Source organism: Schistocerca piceifrons, chromosome 1 (assembly GCF_021461385.2).
Source record: "Schistocerca piceifrons isolate TAMUIC-IGC-003096 chromosome 1, iqSchPice1.1, whole genome shotgun sequence".
Classification (NCBI taxonomy): Eukaryota; Metazoa; Arthropoda; class Insecta; order Orthoptera; family Acrididae; genus Schistocerca; species Schistocerca piceifrons.
The window spans coordinates 426,037,143-426,053,606 of NC_060138.1; the positions used below are offsets into that span (position 1 = coordinate 426,037,143).

Consider the following 16,464-nt stretch of genomic DNA (forward strand, 5'->3'; position numbering starts at 1 on the left):
TTGCTTATATCGTGGCAATGGATAAAGCTTTCACAAAGCAACGGGACAGCATTTAATTAGATATACTTGCATACCTTCTCACAAAATTTGAATCGTTCGGCACAAGTTAGAAACACAAGCAGCACGTGTAAAAAAACTCACAAAAATGAGTTTTGCACCTAAAATTCGCATGAAGCTACATCATGGAATGTGAGTTTTTAATTTTATCGCAAGAATGCATTTTTTATTTATATGAATCATTTTTAACCGTTTCACATGAGCTCATCCTTAAGCCATCGTATCTCGACAATGGATAAATATTATTGGATGAAAAATTCCTTTTGACTTTAACCATGTAACTTAATTACTTTGCTTCAAAAGTTGGAACCAATTCGTACAGGTTTAAAGTATTGAAGTGGCGCGCTTCAAACACCTCCCAGAACAACGTATTTTTTTTGCATGTTTTTGCAAGTAAAATCCGAACGGTGATCAAACAAATGGCGTCATTAGCTGCGCATGCATTTCAGCCCAATTAAAATCTTTTGCAAAAGTTCGCACAATATGCATGGACCCTAGATCCGGGTCGTAGCTCAAACCTCGCTCAATACACCGTAACGTAGCCACAGTAACGCAGATTTTTGAACAGCTATACAAACGACGGCTGGTCAGAGCTAAACTAAGAACTTTTTGACCTATCGTCCTAGCTCAAATTGGAACCGAGGACCAAGACCATCCAAATCCCGGTTCTGCACGCGGCTTTTTCATACATATTCGTATCAGTTACAGCGCTTCCACAGTTTCGACAAAATTGGCTTTTCTGTACTAATACATGTGCAACAGCAGTACAAGTCATTTTATTACTAAAATCAGTGCCCGATATCGGCTATAAATCAGAGAATTTGTAACTGTCGGCTCCGCTACACATAGAAACTAGGCTTTCTGGCCCGAGTCGAGTGACATAGAAGCCGGTTTCAGTACAATGACGTCATGCGCAGACTATGTTATTTACGGCCTGTGACTGGCAGCAGTTTGAGCGAGATTAGTGTTAATGCATGGGGAACGTAGTGTTATGATTTCGAATCTGTGGTACAGCTATACCAGTGAATCTAACTTTGTACTGAAGAATACTCATAAACCACAATCTGGAATAATCACCACAAAGTAATAAAGAAAATTGTGTACTGTATTCATCTTCAGCAACTGTAAATGTATTTCTTGAAAAAATCAGCAACTAACTGCACAAACGAAATTTTATTTCTGTAATGGTTTCAGGCACCTAGTGACCTTTTTCAGAAGGTTAGAGTTATCGTATTATTAGCAGGTGTCAAAAATATGCACAGTACGCAGTATATTACTATAGTCGCGTGGATCATAGTGCATGTGCATGCTCGCTAATAATGCGACGGTTCTAATCTTACGAAGAAGGGCACTAGTTGCGTGAAACCCGTGAAGAAAATAGTGTAGTTTGGCTGCTGTTTTTTTCAATAAAAAGGAAATTATAATCAGGAGACGGTACTGCTGTTGTTAAAGAGAAATTGTAATTCAAATTTATTTTTGTGGACTTAAGTACATATAGGATATTTGTAACACTTTCAACTGCTATTTATTTATTGTAGCAAAAATCAGTTTCGATACAGCTGTAATTTTAAAAAATGACATTTATCTCACGCACACCAAAGTATAATAAAATATGCAGCTGCAAGGAAACTGAATTTCGTTGGGGTAAAAAACAGTAAACCGAATTATCCATCACTGTTAATACTTATGCAACGTTATAGGAACAAATAGCAGCACAAATATCACAGTATGAAAAAAAAGGATACCTGAAATACATGTACAAAATAAGAATGAAATCAGATTTCTAACACAACACATTATAAGGAGAGCTAGTTCTTTGGTACTTCTACTATAAACGGACTTAGCGAGGACTGACATTGAAAACACGCTACAATTACTGACACATAAAAATGAAGTAAATCAGCTAAAATGGTTCAAATGGCTATGAGCACTATGGGACTGAACATCTGAGGTCATCAGTCCCCTAGAACATAGAACTACTTAAACCTACCTAACCTAAGGACATCACACACATCCATGCCCGAGGCAGGATTCGAACCTGCGACCGTAGGGGTCGCGTGGGTCCAGACTGTAGCGCCTAGAACTGCTCGGCTACTCCGGCCGGCAATCAGCTAAAAGAAAACTGTATTACTGAAATACTTATGACTGAGTAAACAGAAGTAGTTTCACGGAGATTTGGGAAAGCTGAATTTATCCCTCACACCTAACATCAAAATGATTTGACATAGAATCTTTAAAAGAATATGGAGCCAAAAAGAGCTTTACTGACATATGGCAATAAATCTCGTACATTGAGTAAGTAAGGCAGCAAGCCAAACGATTAGTCGAGATGTAATTTTTACGAACTGCAGGGCTGACGTATGGTCCATTTAAGAAGTGTAGGCTATAACTGAGAGAGTTCAGGAATGTTCCTACTTTCAAAACAACGTATTGAAAGACCGAGAAACAATGTATTTAAGAAATAAGTATTACTGTACAACTGAAACAGTACAATATGGTTCGAATGAATACATGTAATGGAAAACATTGGTTAAAATTAGTATGTCGATATGAAGGCCAACGAAAATGGCTTAAAAATAACCTTTTACTTTATTGAGACTTCCACTGTGGTCTTATATTGCTTTCAAGTGAAATTAATGTGTCACTAACGTTAGCAGTGTTGTAAAATGTTGGCCAGCTATTACTACCGTTTGCCGGAATCTTAAATGGCCGTTAGTAACCTGCCCCAATTTATACCACGCAGGTTACGGTAGGAGAGCATTACTTTTTGACAGATGAATTCAAGTAAATACATATTATAACAGGGTCCTTGGACAAAGTTTGGAAAATAACTCCGCCTGGGTCTATTTTAAAATACGTATCTGGTTATAGGCCGAAGTTGTTCGGGGAATGACGAAGAAATATGTACCCAGATGACTGGACGGAGATTTGAGCTACAATCGTCCCAAATATGGTTCCGGTGGCTTATCCATTCCGCCGTAACATTAGTCAGGCACACGTCATCATACAAAATCCCACGACTGGATTCCATCACCGTCCCTGTGGAAGAAAACTTATGATTAATGTCTGTGACTTCTACATCGACGACTAGACGCTAAATTTCAACCTTCTTTCCTTCCGCAAGACTACACTGAACGAGGCAGTTCGGTGGTGAAAATTATCATATTACATTTTACGACCCACATTTCACTGACGAAGAGCTCCCAGGTTTCCAGCCGATAAACTGTGATGGTACCGGTTACCTCCTACCGGAGGTACATAAAAGCAAACGCATGAATAGCATATCGCTTTAGTCGTATACGTTCACCGCAACGCATGAATCGTATATCGCTTTGGCCTTACCGCGGTGGAAGTGAAATAGAACGAAAGAAGAGAAATGCTTTCGGATGACACTTCTTATCGTTAGGCAAACACATATATTCTAGGAGTGGAGTGACTACAAACGATCGTGTCACATGAGTCGTAGATGTAAAATGTGTTAGGTAAGAAATCGCATGAAGCTAAAGTTAGGAAAGCTCGTCAACTAAATAAACTGACGGAAATTTTGCCAATAATTTTGCACGCCAAAAGTGACTATTGCATATCGGATGCAAAAGAGGTGCAAAATCACAATCATAAGAGAGATACAGACAACCATGTTCGTACTAAAGGTGAAGTACCATAACAGAGTTTAGAGTAAGTCGGAGTTAGGTTTGGCAAATAAAACATTAAGCTGCAACGGGATATCTAAGGCAGTGGAATATCACATACCTATGCAGGCAGTTCTGATCCATACTCGGAAATGAAAACTGTCAATCAGGAGATAAAATTGTCAAATAAATTGCATAAAATGAAAGAAGAACTCTGTTAAGTCACCTTTACTGATTCAGAAGAAGTAATGCAGTTCGCAAATTGGCAGGCTTTTGACAGCGCTATTAATTTTTAGCTACAGATACATTGATCAGGCATTAAAGCTAAGAAACTTTCGGCATCTGTAGCAAATTTTTTGTGTAGATGAAAAAAGCATTTAACGTGCGATGCGACTGAAATGTGGATTCGGATATGATTGGTAAGCTAAATTAATTTGCAGGTCTGAGAAAGACGAGGAAACATAACGACCCATAGAAAAATTCTGTTGCCATTGAAAACATTTTCCGGTTGTAGATGCACTTTGTGAACGTTAAAATGGAACACAGTATCACCAACAGTACCTTATTTGTCATGGTAAGAAACTCTTACAAGTTTAAGGAATTTTATTGCTGTCTGTCAGGACTTGAAATACATTGTCTGTTGAAAGTTTACCAGCCGAAACTAATTACGCTGGTGGTAGAAACTTACAAGGGCTTTAAAACATAATAGTTCGTGTCAGTTTCAGACAGTAAAAGTCTGCAGTGGATTGTGGAACGGCAGAGAACGAGACCTATTCTGTCTCAGACAGAAAATTCTGGAATGGCAAATAGCACCTTGGGTGCTACGTTAAGCAAAACTAGCAAATAGAGTAAGAACGACCTGAAAGTTTGTAGAAATACATCAGAAGCAGTACTTAAATGATTACATTTAAGGGAAATGAGGTTGTGGAACATTATATTTACATACAACTCTTCATCTTCTTTTTACTTCGTACAATGTATAGCGGAGGGCACTGTATGACTATTACTCCTCCGTATCTCAACTCTCGTGCTGTATCGTTCACGAAAGGCATACGGCGAAAAAGCAGGTTTTTTGAAATATGTCAACGAGAGGATGTATAATGATTCTTGACTCTTCTGGGAATGTGTGCTATCGAAAATGTCTACCTAACACAATTTGACGCTCTCGCAGACCTGAACGAACCCGCTAGGAATGGAGCAGCTCTTCTTTAAATTTTGCTTATCTCCTCTGTGAATGAAGGTCAGGTAGAGCTACTACCAGTACCGTGACAGTTAAAGAGAAATAAGAAAAATCTGCGTTTCAGGTAAAGTAATTATTAACTATTGCGGTGCTATGAAAACGAAAATATTGTTTGAAACCTTTAATCACTTTGTAAAATAGTTGTGCGGTAGACTTTGCTAGTTAATCCAATTCTTTCTTTGATGAGGTAGGTATCTATAAGATCATGGAACTTTTCCTATTAACACAAATAAAGATTTAATTTTTACAAGCGACATTATTAAAAGAGGTTTCTCGAATTGAGCACTCCCATCATTAGCTACTGATCAAATATTTATGAAACTGAGATGCATATGAAACAGAAGTGTGTAAAATTTATCACTCGTCTAGTAATATTCTTCTAAATACATATTTTGTGTTCCTAAGCCGAGACGAGACAAACCACATAACTTGATATTATAAACAACAGGCTAGTGGTCTAACTGATGGCGGGGATGTATCCTGTTTAAATGAGTATATTCAATGTACACGCTGCTTTGTTTACGAAACTTACAAAATTCCTTCCCAATTTTACAGTATGAAAATACAAATAACCATGGTTTAATCAGTGAGTAGATCATGTCTGCAAAACGGCCGCAGCGTATAATCACAATTAACGTAGAATCGAGAAAAAGTCTTCAATGCTACTACCACCAAAGTTGATACCGACTGAGGGGGTTGGCGCAGTGGTTAGCACGTTCGAATCTTATTTGGGAGGACGACCGTTCAAATACGAGTCCAATAATGAAGATTTAGGTCCTCATGATTTCCCTAAATCGCTCCAGGCAAATAGAGGGACGGTAGGTTCCTTTGAAGGAGCACGCCTTATGTCCTTCCCCAACCTTGAAACTATCCGAGCTTGTGCTCCGTCTCTAATGACCTCGGCGTCGACAGAAAGTTAACTAATCTTCCTTCCTTCTTTCCGTTGATACGGGCCACGTAGCTGGACCCGTTTCATTTTTCTCAAGCAGCATACTACTCTCACTATAGGGATTTAACATCGGATTTTGTGCGCTAATGAGCTGATGTGCACCCATAGGAGGAATATGTAGACTGAAAACCGATGATTACATAGGCCATCGAGTGAATCTTCCAACCCAACAATTATCGGACGGCTAGCTTTAGCAGTGCTAGGTGCAGGCATTCTATTGTGTTACGTTGACACATTCGAGCATACGACCGGAGGCACTTTTTCCAAAAGTTGGTGCAACACAGCGCCCTATAACATTGGGTTCTGATATCTGTGCAAGCTGGGTGGAGGAGCGCACGGTCCACAGCAAACAGTATTGTGCTACAGGTCAGGCCTCTGAATTTTAGTTTCTCAGCATAATTCATTTGAGTCCTCGTGCCAACTGTCCGGTGTGGTCCACATTACATCAGCGTCTACGCTCCACAGACAACCTTACGGTGTGTGGCTGAGGGTACTTCTGATACCACTAATACTAGTTCCCCTTTCCTTTTCGTTCTTCGATAAGCCTTCGGATGAATAATTTCTTCGATTTTCTTGCTGTGGTCTTCATATTAGAGAAATAAAGTTTCCACGCAATTTACATCGAAAATGAAGTTGTCGCAACTCTTACATTTCCTAGCAAGAAGGTAAAATTTTATGGCGTTGTTGGGTGGGAGACAGCAAAGGACAGGATCAGCCGCCTAACTGGAAGAATTTTTATGGCATCTTTCCCTCGCGATGTGTGAGGCTTTAACGTACCCTCGATATGTTAGCGAAAATACATGTTTCAATCCAGAGGCACGCATAAAACATAATCCGAAATTCTAACGTGTATCTGACAGGTGTTGGTGACTGTGAAGGGTGTCTGTAATGTATACCATGTTTGTGTTGGAGATGATAGAGAAAGAAGAAGGTGAAACCCTGTACCTTACATAGCCTACTGTTCTTGAAACATCGGTATAACACTTGTAAATTGTCGCAATTCTGTTGGGAAAAGGACCAGAGCTAGTTAGTTAGTTAGTAGTTAGTTGGTTGCGTGTTCCACTGATCAATCGCACGGTACGTTAGCCGTTATGATGTGGAACGTGTCAAGTGCACAAGAAATGCACATAATTATAATTAAATATATATATATATATATGTATATATATATATATATATATTACAGAGCTAAAGATTAATATTTCTATTATTTACCCCATTCCCTTAAATGGCACAAAATGCATATACTATATTTACAGATTTATTTATTCCTATTCAAGAATTAATCTATGGTGTAGAAGGAGTTGTCAAGGAGATATGATTTCAATTTATTCTTGAAACTATTACTGCTGTCTGTCAGACACCTCACTTCATCTGGTAATTTGTAGAAAATTTTTATAGCAGCATATTTTACCCCTTTCTGTGCCAAAGATAGGTTGAGCAAAGGAAAGTGTAAGTATTTCTTTTTTTATGGTATTATAATCATGACTGTCACTGTTGTTTTTAAGCTGGTCCATGTTGTTGAGAACAAATTTCATTAGTGAGTAGATGTATTGTGAGGCTGTTGTAAGAAATCCCAATCTTTTAAAAAGGCGCCTACAAGATGTGCGACTATGAACCCAACACATTATTCTAACCACTTTCTTTTGAGCAGTGAATACTTTTTGTCTAAATGTTGAGTTACCCTAAAATATTATTCCGTATGACATCAGAGAGTGAAAGTATACAAAATATGTTAGCTTACTAATTTCTGTATCTTCAAAATTGGCAATTATTCTGATCGCAAAAGATGCTGAACCTAGTCGCTTTAGGAGATCCATCTATATGTACACTCTAAAACTTAGTATGCTCTACCCTGTCTACTGACTTCTTTTGATGTGTTATATTTATTGAAGGAACTGTACTTTTTGCAGCAGAAAATTGGACGTACTGTGTTTTTTCAAAGTCTAGAGCAAGCCCATTTGCAGAAAACCAATTAATGACTTTTACAAAGGCCTTATTTCTATCATTTTCAATTGGACTTTCTTTTATTGGATTAATAATGATGCTTGCATCATCAGCAACCAGCGTCAGTTCAGCTCCCTGTTTCAGATAGAAAGGGAGGTCGTTCACATATATCAAGAACAGAAGGGGACCCGTGATTGAACGCTGTGGAACACCTAATGTAATTTCACCCCAGTTAGATGAAGTGGCAAACTTATTTAAATCACTTGGCCCATATAAGGAAATTTTTGCTTCCTTTTCTGTAGGTATGACTTAAAACCTCTCATATGAAGCTCCAAGCGTTAATAGAAAGTACTGATGCTCAACTCATTATAGGCACTGATAACTGGCTAAAGCCGAAGATAAGTTCAGCCGGAATCTTTACGAAAAAACAGACAGTGTTCCGAAAGGATAGGCTAAACACAGTTGGCGGTGGCGTGTTTGTTGCTGTTAGAAGTATTTACCTTGACGCGAAATTGAAGCAGATAGTTCCTGTGGATTAGTATGGGCAGAGGTCATTCTTGTCAACCGGAATAAAATAATAATTCGATCCGTTTACCGATCCCTAATACAGATGACGTAACTACCGAAACCTTCAAAGAAAACTCGAGTTTAATTTCAAACACGTAGCCGACTCATACAATTATAGTTGGTGGTGACTTTAACGTACCCTCGACATTTTGGCGAAAATACATGTTTAAATCCAGAGGTACTCATAAAACATCATCCGAAATTCTGCTAAATGCATTGTCTGAAAATTATTTCTAGCAGTTACTTCATGAGACCACACGAATAGTAAACGGTTGTGAAAATACACTTGACCTCTTAACAAAAAGTAATACTGAACTAATAACAAGCTACAGGGATTAGTCAACACACGGTTGTCGTAGCGAGACTGAATATTGTAATCCCCAAATCCTCCAAAAGTAAACGAAAAACATACCTGTTCAAAGAAGCAGATAAAAATTCACTTGACGCCTTCGTGAGAGACAATCTCCTCTCTTTCCTAATTAACTATGTACGTGTAGACCAGATGTGGCTTGAATTCAGAGAAATAGTATCGGCAGAAGTTGAGAAGTTTATACCAAATAAATTAAGAAACGACGGAGCTGATCCTCCTTCATACACAAAACGAGTCAGAACACTGTTGCAGAAACAACGAATTAAACATGCAAAATGCAAACGGACGCGAAATCTCCAAGATTGGTGAACTTTTACAAAAGCTCGAAATTTAACGCGGACTTCAATGCGAGAAGCTTATAATAGATTCCACAATGAAACTTCATCTCGAAACCTGGTATAAAATCCAAAGAGATTCTGTTCGTATGTGATGTATGCTAGCAGCAAGAAACAATCAATGCCTTCTCTGCGCGATAGCAACGGAAATACTATAGACCACAGTGCCGCCAAAGCAGAGTTACTAAACACAGCCTTCCGAAATTCCTTCACTAAAGAAGAAGAAGTAAACATTCCAGAGTTCGAATCAAGAACAGCTTCCAACATGAGTAACGTAGAAGTAGATGTCCTCAGAGTAGTGAAGCAACTTAAATCACTTAACAAAAGCAAGTCTTTCGCTACAGACTGTACACCAACAAGGTTCCCTTTAAAATATGATGATACAATAGCTCCATACTTAAGAATCATATACAACCTTCCACTCCACGAAAGATCCGTACCCAAAGACTAGAAAGTTGCACAGGTCACACCAATATTCAACAAAGGTAGAAGGAGTAATCCACTAAATTACAGGCCCATATCATTATCGTCGATTTGCGGCAGGATTTTGAAACATATATTGTGTTCGAACTTTATGAATTACCTCGAAGACAACGGCCTATTGACATACAATCAACACGGATTTAGAAAACATTGTTCTTATGAAGTACAACTAGCTCTTTAATCACATGAAGTGCTGAGTGCTATTGACAAGGGATTTCAAATTGATTCCACATTTATAGATTTTCCGAGGGCTGTACCACACAAGCGGCTTCTAGTGAAATTGCGTGCTTATGGAATATCGTCTCAGTTATGTGATTGGATTTGTGATTTCGTGTCAGAGAGGTCACAGTTCGTAGTAATTAACGGAAATTCATCGAATAAAACAGAAATGATTTCTGGCGTTCCCCAAGGTGGTGTTATAGGCCATTTGCTGTTCCTCATCTAAGTATACTATTTAGGAGAAAATCTGAGCAGCTGTCTTATGTTGTTTGCAGATAATGCTGTCGTTCATTGTCTAGTAAACTCATCAGAAGATTAAAAAAAATTACAAAACACTTTAGAAACGCGTTCTGTATGGTAAAAAAATTGGAAATTGACCCTAAATAATGAAAAGTGTGAGGTCATCTACATGAGTGGTAAAAGGAATCCGTTAAACTCCGGTAACGCGATAAATCAATCAAATCTGAAGGCTGTAAATTCTACTAAATACTCAAGAATTACAATCACGAACAACTGAAACGAGAAGGAACACATAGAATATGTCGTGTGAAAGGCTAAACAAAGACTGCGTTTTATTGGCAGGACGCTTAGAAAATGTAACAGATCCACTAAAGAGACTGCCTACACTACGCTTGTCCGTCCTCTTTTAGAATACTGCTGCCTGGTGTGGGATCCTTACCAGATAGGACTGACGGAGTACGTCGAGAAAGTCAAAGAAGGATGGCGCGTTTTGTATTATCGCGATATAGGGCAGAGAGTGGAACTGAAGTGGTATAGCATTTGGGGTGAACATAATAAAAACAAAGGTATTTTTCGTTGCGGCAGAATCTGCTCACGTAATTTCAATCACAAATTTTCTCCTCCGAAAGTGAAAATATTTTGTTCACGTCGACCTACATAGGAAAAAACGATCGTAATAATAAAATAAGGGAATTCAGAAAGATATAGGAATTCGTTTCTTCCACGCGCTGTACGAGATTCGAATAATGGAGAATTATTGTGAAGGTTGTTCGATGAACCTCTGCCAGGCAACTAAATGTGATTTGCTGAGTAGCCATGTAGATGTAGAATAGCACCAAGGCGGCCGGTGACATCAGCGTCCTCACCCTATGGAGGGATCACCATCAGGGTCACATGCCCTCACTTCATGAGACGCTGAGGTGAGGTTTCGAGTTTAATCCATGGCATTTGGGCAAAGACTGGTGTACACCGACATTACGCCAACGCCCCTCTTCGCCTTTACGGTAAAGGCACAGACAAAATAGCCAACAGCACGTGGAGGTGTATTCAGGCGGTTACCCATCAAACTACTGGCCACGCCCGACATTGCTTAGCTTCGCTGATCTGATGAGAAGCGGTGTATTCAGCGCAGCAAGGCCGTTGGCGTTAAGGCTCCTGACGAGTGTATCTGTGCAATCTAGACGATATTCTGTAAGGATATAATGACAAAAAGTCAGTCTCTATTAACATGTTACGACAGACTTTTCTCACATTACGTAATCTGTTTCACCTGAGAGTGGAAAGACGCGATGTATGTTTTGTTATTCAGAGAAATGAAATAGTTTTATTGATTTATCATTGTTGGAATTTCCTTCTTTTTCTTATTTTCTGTTTTTTAATATCTTAAATTTGTAACAAACAGCTAAGTCAATAGAAACATCAGTATCTCTAAAGGTCTATGGTAAGTGAGTCGCCAGTTTATTTTTGAATTAACATCCAGTGGTTTAGTGCTATGATGAAACATAAACTTTCATACTTCGGTAAAGTGACTACGGACATATAAAAATAGCAGCTCTGTTTGATGTTACTCTCTAATCGTATCAATTATATTTTACGGCTTCCTGAGCAAAGAGTTGTTACTGTTTGTTGAGAAGGAGGCAATATCGGTATCAGATGACTCCGACAAAAGGAAACGAAAAAAGTACGCCAGTTGCAACTCTTTTTAGAAATTTTTGTTTCAGTGTATATCGGTTAGCAGCTAAAGGCTCACGGAACGTCAGAAGCAGGGTTCCACTCATTTGTTTCAAAGGGAACGTTTGATTAGCAACTGTCAAGGAAATGACGTGGATGCTACAGAGGGGAATCAAAAGGCCCGCTTTATCTGGTTTGTGCTCAATGGCTTTTGCATTTAGGCGTTCCGAGGGTCAACTTTTCCTGCTATTTTTGCGGGGCGCCGGAGGCATGGCGCACGAGAATTGAAAACGATGTCTGCGGGAAGTTTTGTAGCTACTTGTCTGAAACTCTGCAGTGGAGCAGCCGAAGCCAACACCCAGTGCTAATTGATTTTGTGAGAACGCTGGACTTGAAAGTGACACTTCAGAGGTCGGCAGCAGTCCACAGTGTCACTGCTGTGGACAGAGGTGTTGGCACGCTGCTACTGGTTAGTGATGACAGCAAGCTGCAGTAACGTACCTCACATAGACTGGACGTGAATGCACAAGGTATATCTAAGGATGGCACTGACAGCTCTGAAATCGATAATGTCACACCAAATAAACTGAATATCATTCTTGCAGCCTGAGGCAAATAGTCCAGAATACCATTCGATTGCGTTCCATCACTACGGAAAGTTTATTTATAAGACCTATTTACTAATTATTTCTGCAACCATGTGGCCACTATCTTCTTGAACATCTTCAGACGTCGACGTGGTCACATACCGGGAAAATCTTTAATGGAAATTACTATGGCAGTGGAATCCTAGGCATACCGTATCGTGATGAATATGCTCCATTAACGGAACAGTTGAAGAGCACTACCTCCCCTCCCACCCATGCAGACTAATTTCCTACAATTACCTCCTACGCATCTTAGGAAATTTTGTAAGGTAGGTTAAATTAAATTGAAGAGTTCTCGAAAAATATTGCTTAAATGAGGATTATAAGTGAAGCATATTACACACAACAAATTATGTATCACTGTAGTAAAAAAATTGCAAACTGTATAAAACTGCTCAAAAAGTCGACAGAAAACCAAAATATATGTCTTATTGTTTGTCAGATGCTGTATTTTAGTGTCGTGTATAACAAAGAACGGATTTCATTTGTGCTTCACAAATTATTAATATGCGCAAATTATTAATTCGAAATAAATGAAAAATGGCGACAATTAAGTATTCCTTTTCAAAATACACAATTATGTAATTCTACTACCCATTTCGTTGCTTTGAACCAAGTAAACACATTAATTATGACCCCGAAGTCAAATTTAGCAGATACACTCCTGGAAATGCAAAAAAGAACACATTGACACCGGTGTGTCAGACCCACCATACTTGCTCCGGACACTGCGAGAGGGCTGTACAAGCAATTATCACACGCACGGCACAGCGGACACACCAGGAACAGCGGTGTTGGCCGTCGAATGGCGCTAGCTGCGCAGCATTTGTGCACCGCCGCCGTCAGTGTCAGCCAGTTTGCCGTGGCATGCGGAGCTCCATCGCAGTCTTTAACGCTGGTAGCATGCCGCGACAGCGTGGACGTGAACCGTATGTGCAGTTGACGGACTTGGAGCGAGGGCGTATAGTGGGCATGCGGGAGGCCGGGTGGACGTACCGCTGAATTGCTCAACACGTGGGGCGTGAGGTCTCCACAGTACATCGATGTTGTCGCCAGTGGTCGGCGGAAGGTGCACGTGCCCGTCGACCTGGGACCGGACCGCAGCGACGCACGGATGCACGCCAAGACCGTAGGATCCTACGCACTGCCGTAGGGGACCGCACCGCCACTTCCCAGCAAATTAGGGACACTGTTGCTCCTGGGGTATCGGCGAGGACCATTCGCAACCGTCTCCATGAAGCTGGGCTACGGTCCCGCACACCGTTAGGCCGTCTTCCGCTCACGCCCCAATATCGTGCAGCCCGCCTCCAGTGGTGTCGCGACGGGCGTGAATGGAGGGACGAATGGAGACGTGTCGTCTTCAGCGATGAGAGTCGCTTCTGCCTTGGTGCCAATGATGGTCGTATGCGTGTTTGGCGCCGTGCAGGTGAGCGCCACAATCAGGACTGCATACGACCGAGGCACACAGGGCCAACACCCGGCATCATGGTGTGGGGAGCGATCTCCTACACTGGCCGTACACCACTGGTGATCGTCGAGGGGACAATGAATAGTGCACGGTACATCCAAACCGTCATCGAACCCATCCTTCTACCATTCCTAGACCGGCAAGGGAACTTGCTGTTCCAACAGGACAATGCACGTCCGCATGTATCCTGTGCCACCCAACGTGCTCTAGAAGGTGTAAGTCAACTACCCTGGCCAGCAAGATCTCCGGATCTGTCCCCCATTGAGCATGTTTGGGACTGGATGAAGCGTCGTCTCACGCGGTCTGCACGTCCAGCACGAACGCTGGTCCAACTGAGGCGCCAGGTGGAAATGGCATGGCAAGCCGTTCCACAGGACTACATCCAGCATCTCTACGATCGTCTCCATGGGAGAATAGCAGCCTGCATTGCTGCGAAAGGTGGATATACACTGTACTAGTGCCGACATTGTGCATGCTCTGTTGCCTGTGTCTATGTGCCTGTGGTTCTGTCAGTGTGATCATGTGATGTATCTGACCCCAGGAATTTGTCAATAAAGTTTCCCCTTCCTGGGACAATGAATTCACGGTGTTCTTATTTCAATTTCCAGGAGTGTATGTCATATTCTATCGACAAGATAACTAAATTTCATCGTATTTCACACCTACACTCGACCTTAAGCGGTTAAGCGCTGAAATTACATTGCAACACTGACAGAATAATGCAGTCTCGGAAATTGTCATAAATATCCTCAAAACTTCACTATTACGTTATCTTGATTGGCTGTCTCAATATTTCTGTTTTATTTGACACCAAAATGTGCTGTATATTTTGCAAACTAAGATACAGATCTGTTATTTTCCGGTGTCCGCGAGAGCCAATTAAAGTGAGGTGAAATGGTGTGTTACATGTGAGATCTGTTTCCCACTTCACTTACAATTTTATCAAATACTTCGTAGCACAGTACATTAAACAGTTTCACTCCATTCCTCATTTGGCATAATTCGAGAAAGACGAAAGCCTTTTGTCGACCATTATATTTTCTTCAGTTTCCTCTCGCCAGCCTTCGGTATTATGCAATAGCATAGAGAAGTACAGCAAAAAGTCCATTTCTGAAAATGACCTAACAGCCATATCAACCAAGACGGCAGCCATATCAACCAAGTACGCTGTCGACACATAACCCCTCTGACGCCTGTTCGTCAGTAGTAATTTCTTTATGATGATTCTTGGTCGAGAAGGAATTCTGACAACAGCATTCGTTTACAATCATGGACCATAGAAAAGGCTTCTCGCAGGCAGGAGATACGAACACGATGGTTAAGAGCACTCACTTACTTATCTCTGGTGATTTTTTGATCGTCGTTTATTATTTTTGCGTCCTCCACCTGGGTGCATCGTTGGTGAAGACTAATGTCAGCACGGCCACGGTTCAGACCTGGTCACAGTTTTGAACAAGTGTAGGTGTTTCTTCTACGAGGGCAGTTCAATAAGTAATGCAACACATTTTTTTTCTGAAACAGGGGTTGTTTTATTCAGCATTGAAATACACCAGGTTATTCCCCAATCTTTTAGCTACACAACACTATTTTTCAACGTAATATCCATTCAATGCTACGGCCTTACGCCACCTTGAAATGAGGGCCTGTATGCCTGCACGGTACCATTCCACTGGTCGATGTCGGAGCCAACGTCGTACTGCATCAATAACTTCTTCATCATCCGCGTAGTGCCTCCCACGGATTGCGTCCTTCATTGGGCCAAACATATGGAAATCCGACGGTGCGAGATCAGGGCTGTAGGGTGCGTGAGGAAGAACAGTCCACTGAAGTTTTGTGCGAAGACTTGTGTGAGGTCTTGCGTTGTCATGAAGATGGAGAAGTTCGTTCAGATTTTTGTGCCTACGAACACGCTGAAGTCGTTTCTTCAATTTCTGAAGAGTAGCACAATACACTTCAGAGTTGATCGTTTGACCATGGGGAAGGACATCGAACAGAATAACCCCTTCAGCGTCCCAGAAGACTGTAACCATGACTTTACCGGCTGAGGGTATGGCTTTAAACTTTTTCTTGGTAGGGGAGTGGGTGTGGCGCCACTCCATTGATTGCCGTTTTGTTTCAGGTTCGAAGTGATGAACCCCTGTTTCATCGCCTGTAACAATCTTTGACAAGAAATTGTCACCCTCAGCCACATGACGAGCAATCAATTCCGCACGGATGGTTCTCCTTTGCTCTTTATGGTGTTCAGTTAGACAACGAGGGACCCAGCGGGAACAAACCTTTGAATATCCCAACTGGTGAACAATTGTGACAGCACTACCAACAGAGATGTCAAGTTGAGCACTGAGTTGTTTGATGGTGATCCGTCGATCATCTCGAACGAGTGTGTTCGCACGCTCCGCCATTGCAGGAGTCACAGCTGTGCACGGCCGGCACGCACTCGGGAGATCAGACAGTCTTGCTTGACCTTGCGGCGATGATGACACACGCTTTGCCCAACGACTCACCGTGCTTTTGTCCACTGCCAGATCACCGTAGACATTCTGCAAGCGCCTATGAATATCTGAGATGCCCTGGTTTTTCGCCAAAAGAAACTCGATCACTGCCCGTTGTTTGCAACACACATCCGTTACAGACGCCATTTT

The 16,464-nt window shown here is 41.1% G+C and overlaps 1 pseudogene; it reads right to left on the bottom strand.

Moving 5' to 3' along the window:
- Window positions 1-11,059: 11,059 nt before the first annotated feature.
- On the bottom strand, window positions 11,060-11,181 carry LOC124727053 (annotated as a pseudogene).
- Between the last annotated feature and the right edge of the window lie 5,283 nt (window positions 11,182-16,464).